Source organism: Epinephelus moara, unplaced genomic scaffold, assembly GCF_006386435.1.
Source record: "Epinephelus moara isolate mb unplaced genomic scaffold, YSFRI_EMoa_1.0 scaffold751, whole genome shotgun sequence".
NCBI classification, from domain to species: domain Eukaryota; kingdom Metazoa; phylum Chordata; class Actinopteri; order Perciformes; family Serranidae; genus Epinephelus; species Epinephelus moara.
In genome coordinates, this window is record NW_026082709.1 from 7,519 (window position 1) to 17,139 (window position 9,621).

General features: G+C 39.3%; 1 long non-coding RNA gene across 1 annotated transcript; it reads left to right on the forward strand.

The window, feature by feature from the left end:
* The first annotated feature begins 4,445 nt into the window (after nucleotides 1–4,445).
* On the forward strand, nucleotides 4,446–9,463 carry LOC126387542 (uncharacterized). The gene is made up of 3 exons (XR_007569694.1): nucleotides 4,446–4,741; nucleotides 8,084–8,366; nucleotides 8,727–9,463. It is a non-coding gene; the product is annotated as an uncharacterized LOC126387542 (long non-coding RNA).
* Nucleotides 9,464–9,621: the final 158 nt, after the last annotated feature.

The window sequence follows — 9,621 nt, forward strand, 5'->3', positions numbered from 1 at the left end:
ATTTAATTCTTCATGTCTTTGTCTTCCTTCTCCTGTCATGCACCAGCGGTCTGTGAGCAGTTTGTCAAAGATCCAGAAGTTGCTAAATACTACCAACTTGTGCCTATTGATGGGAAACTGACATGTGTGACTGTATGCCACAATCAACATTCACATCATAAAAGATGCTACAACAGGGGAATCTGCTTAGTGTACAAAACTACTGGACCTCTGTGCGAGTAAGTTGACTATGCTGTCAGTTTGATAAGTATTTCTGGTGAACATCATGACAGACTTGCTTTTAACAGTGTGAACTCAGATGGGCAGCACTGATGTGAGCAGGATTGTTCACATAGTTGCTTGTAGTCTTTGTTTGTATGTAGATTTCCATTTCTGTCCCCCTTACTTTTATAGTTTCTGCATGATATTCTTACTAAAATTTCTGTAATGCTTTAGATTATGGCCCTCAATGTACATAGACTGTTTAAAATGATGGGTGTAGCCACCGTGACATCTCCTTTTGGTTTGTGGACTTTGGGATCAGCATTTCAGCCATCGCCATCTGGATTTTTGGAGCCAGAAGTGACCATGGGTGCGTTCATAAATCCAATCTGATGCTCTACACTTTAATGAGAGTGTAGTTGTTCGAAGAGCATTCTATTTCTACATGAATTAACGAAAAGTTACGTTAATCACACATTCACGCCCCTCTGCGCTCTGCTGCTCCATTTCCCCAGACAAAGTCCTAAGAGTGCGCTCTGCCACTCCGAGCATGTGGTGGTCTGGATAACGGTACATTGCGACAGCTCGCCAAATTTACAAACCATCCAGTGTGTGCCAGAGTGTGCTCCAGCACTCGGCGTGAGTATTTCTGAACGCACCCCATATTTGGACGAGAGGGTGGAGCTAACCATAACGCTAGCTGCTAGCTTGGTGAGCCCGGTGCATAGGTCTATAAAGTTATGGTTATCTGTGACATGTAGTCATAGTTAATATGGCATATAGAAGTGTATGTTAACATTTTTTAAGTATATTTAAGCAATATCACACGAGAGGGAGTGATGTTGTACTGTATATCGTCACAGCTGTGATTCGGTCATTCGGCCGAAGACAATTACAGCCGTGACGATATACAGTACAACATCACAACCTCGAGTGTGATATTGCTTTTATACAACAGTTCAACAACAGCTTAAACAGCAATGCTGAGTAAGGAAATGTTAACAAAAGGTGATGAAATAAATTATTTAAGTATGTTATGTAGCTCCACGAAAAAAAAACAGTTCCCCCAGTCTGTTGAACTCACAAGCTGCTCTGTATTTATATTGATCTGCAACTGTGTAACTTCGTCCAGTTCGGCTGATGAAACGTTGGCAAACCTGGATGTTGGCATGGCCTCATCAGTACCTCATCAGATGATCTTTGATAATTCAATATATAGTGTATAGTTATAGTGTCAGTTTGCGTCAATGTAGCGAGTGTGACAGTTGGTTAATTAATGGTTGTATTTATAGGCTATTTATAACACCTGTGAGCGGAGTGATTTTACTGTTACATGTCCCAGTGATGTTGTACTCTATATCAGCACTCATGGAATGCCTCTCGTCCAATCAAATTACTCAGTCAGAAATAACTGTTGTATAAAATTAGTTAACATAAGACAATACCTATAGTTAACTATGTTAACTAATTTTCGCTGGAAAAAAACAGGCTTAAAACCATGAAAACAAAATACTTACCACTAAAACTGAGCATCGCCCACGCTGCATCTTTAACCGCCTGGAAAACGCAAGGTCGGGCACTGGGTGCTACTCTGTGCCAACTCTACTCCAACTTTCAAGGGCATGGAGGCAGGTTGCGTCTGAGGCTGCTAAGCGACCATAATCAGAACAGTACCATAGCCGATTTACTATAAATCCTGAGTGTAGAGCTGATCGTCTTCCAGGTGTTGTTTTGTGGGTGTGTACTAGGCCAAAATTATTGTCTGTGGGACAGATGTAAAGCTCTGGGTAGCACTGCACTAAAATGATCAACTTCTTCTCTATATTTACCACAGACTGATATTTACAGAGTAAGGGAAGGATATCTGCCGGTTGTGATTGGTAGGTCCTCGTCACATGACATGTGGTGCACGCTGCGTTCCAAAATTTGAACTCTGTTTATCGCAGGGCACAGCTGTTGTGCTCTGAAAAGTAAGTGCTTGTGAACGCATGTGCGCTGTTACAGCATCGCTCTGGCATTTGAGCACGCCCGCCATGCGTCTACATTGAAAACAATGAATTTGAGGGCGCAAAAAATGTAGAATGTGTACAGCCCCTTAGAGAGTCTTTCAGTACAACTAAATGCTGAACACAACTTTTTTAGGCAACCAAAACATTACAACTAACTTTCACTGACTGAAAACAGACTGAAAAAGACGACGGCACCCACCTGACTCAAAGTGGCCACGCCCTTAATTATGCATAACTTTAAGCCTTAATAACATTTAAACAGGTTCAACCCCCGTATTTGTAATCAATGCTGAAATTATCTGTAGAGACCAAAACCATTTTTTGTACCAGGCTGTAAACATGTTTATTTCTGCTGTAAAGTTGGACATTTTACCATGGGGGTCTATGGGGATTGACTCTCTTCTTTAGCCAGTCTCAAGTGGACATTAGAGGAAATGCAGTTTTTGGCACTTCTGCTTTGGCCTCATTTTTCAGCCCTGGAGGTTGCTGCTTGGCAATGTACAGTATAATTCTGAAACACAAGGGCAAAAGTCAAACATCAGAGTCACCGTGCCATTAAACATTTGAAGGTTAAATTAGCCTCATTATTGAAACCTTAAACATTTTTGGACATTAAAGTCATTTTAAATCACCAAAGATTTCTGTAAATTTCCTAAAAGCGACATACATACATATACATAACATATCCTGTGTCACCAATTCCAGGTTTATTTGTCATACGGTCCAATTTAATTTCAGGGCCCTATTTTATGGATCCCTTAGACTGACAGATCAAACAAGGCTCAGTGTGAGTGAAAACAAGCACTGCTTGTTGCTGTCTCATAGTATCTGTAATTTAACCTTGTTCTTCCTCCTGATTCAGGTGTCTTAATGTGGAAGAGACGTGGTACTTGAATGATGACTGCAGCCTCCCCATACACAGGACTCCTTTCTATGCAGGGATAAGCGTGACCCTTGCTTGTCTGTTATTGATAGTGGGAGTCTTGACTGCTTTCTTACTGAGGAACAAACAAAGGCAAAGCAAGAGGTAAGATGTACATGGATATTACCGGCAGTTTTTCAGCATACAAAGATGTGACAGAATGCTTCTGAACTCTAGTTTACTTCAGCTCAGTTAACTAAACTAAAACATAAAAAATAATTATATATTGTAATCCATTTTAAACAAAATTATTCAAACTTTATACAAACAATATCTTAGACAAGAATGTGTGGACATATTTGCTTAACCCCAAATTAAGTTTAATGGCAGTGTTTATGTACATCCAACGCCATCATCTTTGACATTCTCACTTCCTACATCATCAGCCCATGACCAAGAGTTTTAGTGCCATGGTAGGAGTTGCCATGTGCAGATTTCTTAGAAATAATCAAGTTATAAATAACATTGAACATTAAAAAAAATGGTTATTGGGATGTCATGCTAGGTTTAGCAGAAGTGTCGTCATCATCAGCCTCCTCAGTCTGCTATGGCTTTGTAATGTCTAGTTCTGAGAGTGTACACACTAGGAGATGTCAGTTTTTAGGTGGCAGATTATTAGATAATGTAAGATTTTTGTTCATTTGGAATTTCAGCTAAGGTTATCCTCAACAAAGCTTAAAAAGCTCTGTCATCTTTATTTTTAGGTATATCTACATAGGTTTTCCATTCATTGGTCAGTCAAATCCAGTCTCACGCAAAAGTTGTCGGAAACCGGGGCTTGTTCAGTGATTTCTGGCATCAGACACTGATAAAAAAAAAAAAAAACGTCCGTGTGATGATGTGCGGTTGGGTGCCATTATTGTTACCAACACCAATAAAGTTAAGCTGGCAGAAATCTAAGTGGTGCAGGTGGGAGGGGTCGTGGATGAGTCCAACAATCACTGACTTTCACCCAGGAGGCCAATGTTCGCTTCCTATGTGAATGTATAGCCAAACCTTGCTCTTTTTTCCTAGACCCAACTGTGTGCTTTTCTTGCCTAAACCCAGCCATGTACGTGCGTTTGTTGTTGAAGGAAAAAATTACGTCAATTCCTGGTGTTGTACTGACGTAGTGTGTTTATTTTGAAAGAGACTGTCTGCAAACTGTACATTTCCTGTGAAAATGGAAGTGTATTTTGAAAACAGATAATGCATGTAATAGGCTGAAGTTGACACAGCATCCCAGAACGTTCACTACCGACACACCCAGGGTACCTTACACGTTCTTTCTTGACATGCAAAGTCCATGACCAAATGTCGATATGTGACAAGGTCAGATTGAAAATGTGTTGAAAAATCAGGTGTCTTTCATGTATCATGTATTTTTGGCATTGTGTCACTTATATGATAAAAACATTTCATAATATGAGTATTGGCTTTTATTTATTTAGGTATTTTCAATTTTATTCATATTTTGAATACCACATTATGAATGTTTCTTCTGTAAAGATATGATGAAACCTGCTTTGGTGTGTCTACAGGAGAAGGGACATTCAAGAGCAACTGGTGAACCAGTGGCTGAATGAGGACTTTGAGTGGTCCAGATCCAACAGTGACATTGACAATACAGGTAATTTATTTATCACACACACACACACACACACACACACAAACCAGTTTTTTTCCTGCGTTCTGGATGTTGCAGTGTTACAGTTGTGTATTTCATGTCTTAAGTGAGGCAAGGTCTGTTTTAGGCACTTTAGCTGTTGCAAACTCAAAAATACAACACACGCAAAATATGATAACAAACAAAATGTTTTGTTTGAAATAAGAAAATTTACATCATGTCACACTGACTTGCTGCTGGCTCTGGATTTGAATATGTTTTATGTTTCCTTGTCCTCTGTGAATGTGCAGAGGAAGGACTCAATGGGACAGTTCACCCCGAAATCAAATATACATATTTTTCTTCTTACCTGCTATTTTTAGTTTACATTGTTTCAGTGTGAGCTGGTGAGTGTTGGAGATACCAGCCACAGAGGTGTCTGCCTTCACTCCAACAGACCCACCACTACACCCACCTACCAAATCACTGCGCAGAAGGAAGTGTGCATCTATTGCTGGCTCACCTAGCACCACTGAGCTATCTAACATTACAGCTCAGCTGAGGAGGACGCCATTGATGTTTACATCTCACGCTGTCATGAGCCCCTCATCCTTGAGTAGATGCACCCTTCCTTCTGTGTGGTGACACAGTTGGTGGGTGTAGTTCAGTAGAAAGAAAATAGTTTCTACATAAAACAGCTCACAACAAGGTCTGTGGATTATCTCAAATAACAGATTCATTTCTGAAAATAAACATTGCTGCTGAGTTTTTGAAATGTATTTTTTTTACGCTTTGAGCACCACAAGCTGGATGCCATCTAGCGCCATTATATTGGAGAGCAATCAGACATCTTCATAGACGATTTCTCCAACACTCAACAACTCACACCAAAACAATCTAGATAAATAGCACTACAGGTATGAGGAAAAATGAGAGACAAAGTAAGTAAGGGATTTAGCCCGATGAGGTGTCCATTATCAGTTTTTAATGGCTGATGTGGAGGCATGAACTGTCTGAACTCGCAAGTCCTCTAAAAACTGATAATGGACACTTGGAAGGGCATTATCCCACTTATACTATGGTCACTTACCAAAGAAATTAAAAGAATATTTGTTTATATTTTCATACTTTTTACAGTCAAAATCTAAAATATTTCACAAGCCATAATTCAGTTTCCCTGGTAACACCTGAAGGTTTACCTACTACTTGGAACAATCATTGTGCACTAAATGGTTAAAGACAACCTACAATCATTTAAAATACAATTTAAACAAATGAATTTCTCAGAAGGCTCTCATCCAATGAAAATGTTACTGACTACTTCATTAAATAGGACGAAGCTCAGATATGACTTAGCAACAGGAGATATTTCTCATCTGCTTGGCTCATAAAACCCTTTGGCTCAACTATTAGCCAGAAAGCTAAGGTTATGCTAGCAAGATTCAAAGCCAATAACATTGCAGACAGTTGACAAACAGTAAATGTAATTTGACACTATGTTTAACAACAACAATAGCTATCCTGTCCACAAATCAATAACTGAATTTTCATGAACAAACTATGCTAATTTGTAATGTTACTGCTGATCACAACCTGAAGTAGCAAGATGAACAGTGAGTGGGATGTGAAATGATTGCTTTAGTCCAGAGGGGCAGTGTAGTACCTGCAGTGTTACAGTCTCCATCCTGTGGTGTTCAGTGGATGAGGCACTTAAGGACTACACTCAATGTTGAAAATAAATTGTAAACAAAGACTTCGACTCCTCCCCTTAAGCCCATTTCAGACCAATGATTCGCAATGAGACAAAACTGTTTCAGAACATTTCAGAGAAAAGTTGCAGCGGTGTGAATTCGAGCCAGCTGATGGTGTCATCTGCAACTGGTTAAATCGCCGGCGGCTGGTTTTAGAACTTAAAACAACTTCTCAGAAGATTCTTATGCAATAAAAATGTTATTGACTACTCCAGTAAATAGGACTGTGCTGTCACAAGCACAAGCCCCTTTTTTTTTCTTTGAGCACCACAAGCTGAGTTCCATCTAGTTCCATTATATTGGAGAGAAGGCAGACATCTCTATGGCTGCTATCTCCAACACTTGGCAACTCACACCAAAACTATCTAAACTGATAAAAAGCACTATAGGTAAGAGGACCAATTTGTTTTTGTATTTAGGGTGACCTGTTCCTTAAGGCTCTGAAGTTCATTTGGAAAGCTCTCATACTATAAAGAAAAGCCGACAAAGTGGTTTAACGGGTTTCCTTTTGCATTTTTACAGGTGCTAAGGGTTGGGAAAAAAGTAAATATGGTGCACAGACTATCCAAAAAGCATTTCAGCTGGTCATTGAAAATGCAGTTAAGTGGGAGAACATTTCTGCACATTTCATGGGTGGGCACAGTATGATATCGTAAAGCTGCATCAATAGATTTTTGTTATTTTTTGTTGCGGTCAGATGGCGCCAGTGGAACATGCTGTAAACACAACATTCATATGCTATTGCCTTCTAAAGTCATTGCGTTAGCAAATAGCTGCTTATTTACACTTTGGGCAGACACAGAGCAATATTATCCTCCACTTGTTCGTGTCTACCTGATGAATGTAAGTTCAGTATTTAACTTCTTTAAGCTCTGGTTTGGTCTCCATCTACCCTGAGAAAAATCTGTCTCTTCAGCCACTAAATGCTCTGCTGTATTTACCAGCTAGTCTCTAACTGTATCTGTCTGCTGTTGAGCAGGTAGTGGACAATGAGTATATGACAACATTTTATGAGAAACAGCAACCTGCCGCTGCTTGAAACAACACTGATAGGAGTGGAGTGTTTTATTATTTGTGTTGGTTTGGTTTTATGATTTTAAAACACTTCATCAAGCTGAGGGCAAACTGCAAAGTCTGTGGTAATTCTCACCACCTGTCACATTGCATACATTGGCACGTGTTTTACCAATGTGATTAGATTTTATATGTCAGCTGGGCAATGAGCAGTGATCATGAGGCAGGATAGTGACGCAGCTAATGTCAATCAATTAATGATTAATGGTAAATAGACTGGGCTTGTATAGTACCTTTCTAGTCTTCTGACCACTCGAAAGCACTTTTACACTACATGTCATCTTCACACCCACATTGGTGGCCGCATCTACCATGCAGGGTGCCACCCTCTACTCAGTAACCATTCACACACACCGACACACCAATGTAACCATCAGGAGCCATTAGGAGCAATTTGGGGTTTAGTATTTTGCCCAAGGATACTTCGACATGCAAACTGGAGGAGCCAAGGATTGAACTGCCGATCTTCCAACTGGTGGACGATGTGAACTGGTGAACCCATGTGATTGTCCAATAACCCCATACTCTTGTACTTCTTTAGGAGATTTCAACAACCTTGCTTACGCACATGAAGAAGCAGCCGTCCACGGAGAGGAACTAGAAGGTTACAGACAACCTGCACCTGTCGATATTCTCACTGGACATTTGGATACTGATGACAGACAGTTGAGCTCATCTGCAAATATTCATGGGCTGGACACAGAGTACCACCTGCCAGTTACACCACGCCAACACAATACTCTGACTACTAATACTCTCTCATTTTCTACTGTTGGGCATCCACAGTCTGACAGCCTGTCTCCCCCTCTGAGAGACCTCAGCCGGTCAGTACACAGCCACAGTCTTATTCTGTAACTGATAACTTAGCTTTCTGTCTTTAGTTCTGATATGTCATGTTTGCTTTTTTTGTCTCTTTCACTTTCTTTTTCTGTCTCCCTGTCTTTCTTTCTCTATTATTTTCTTTTACTTCCCTTTTCTTATTTTTTTCCTGCATTCTTCTACTCTTTCTTTCTTTCTTTCTTTCTCTCTCTCTTTTCTTTTTCTTTTTTCATTTTTCTTCTTTCTTCTTTCTATCACTCTTTCTTTCTTTTTCTATCTTCTTTATTTTTTTCTTTCTTTCTTTCTTTTTACATCTTCTCTCTTTTTTCTCTTTTCTTTCTTTCTCTCTTTTTCTGTCTAAGCAGGATAAGCAGGCCCCAGATTAGGATATCCTGGGACCCCTAAACTGTGCAATGAAAGCTGAGCCTTGACTCTGCATCACTATGGATAAAGTCTCAGCTCTTCTGTCAAACCTGTTTTTGGTGCTTTCTCTTTATGATATAATTTAATTTATTTATACCAGCTGCTTTTAGGTGTCAACAGCACTGTTTGATTTATTTATTTATTTGTTTGTTTTGTAAAATGGCAGCAGGGTAAGTGTTCGTGATCAAAATGCACTACATACAGTATATTTATGATTTTGTGATTATATAGTGAAAATACTTTCTCTTTTTACGTAAAGGAAGGACTTGAATTTCAAATGCTCTCCATGCTGCTGTCCTGATACAGTGACAAATTGTTGTTTTAATGTATGATAATGACTGTTCAGTAACTATTGACTGATTGTAGTAACAGGGAGAGTAGTACTGTGCATGTTGACATGTCTTGACAGAACCACAGTGGATTAAAGGATGTAGGAGTAAATGGAACTACAGTATCACAAAATCAGAACGGGAGAGTTGGTAATAATTCACTGTTGGTTCGTCGCTACAAGCAACTCCTTTCACACTACACAGTTATTTGGCCAATTGTTGGTATAAAAACATTTGATTTTGACACTGGGTCACTTTATAAAATGACTGACTGCCAGAACAATGCACTACTGAACTAGGAATTAGTTTTATTTATATAATTTTGCAATATCAATATTGTTTGAGCTTTAATGCTTTATGCACCACGTAGCCTGAATAAAAAAAGTTCATTACTGAAATGGCTCTGTGAATTTCTTTGCTTCAGATGTCTTGATAATGATTAATGACATGTCACAAAATTTACAGTTGTTGACGTTAATGATGGTTTTGCATCTTAGGCAATACAAGT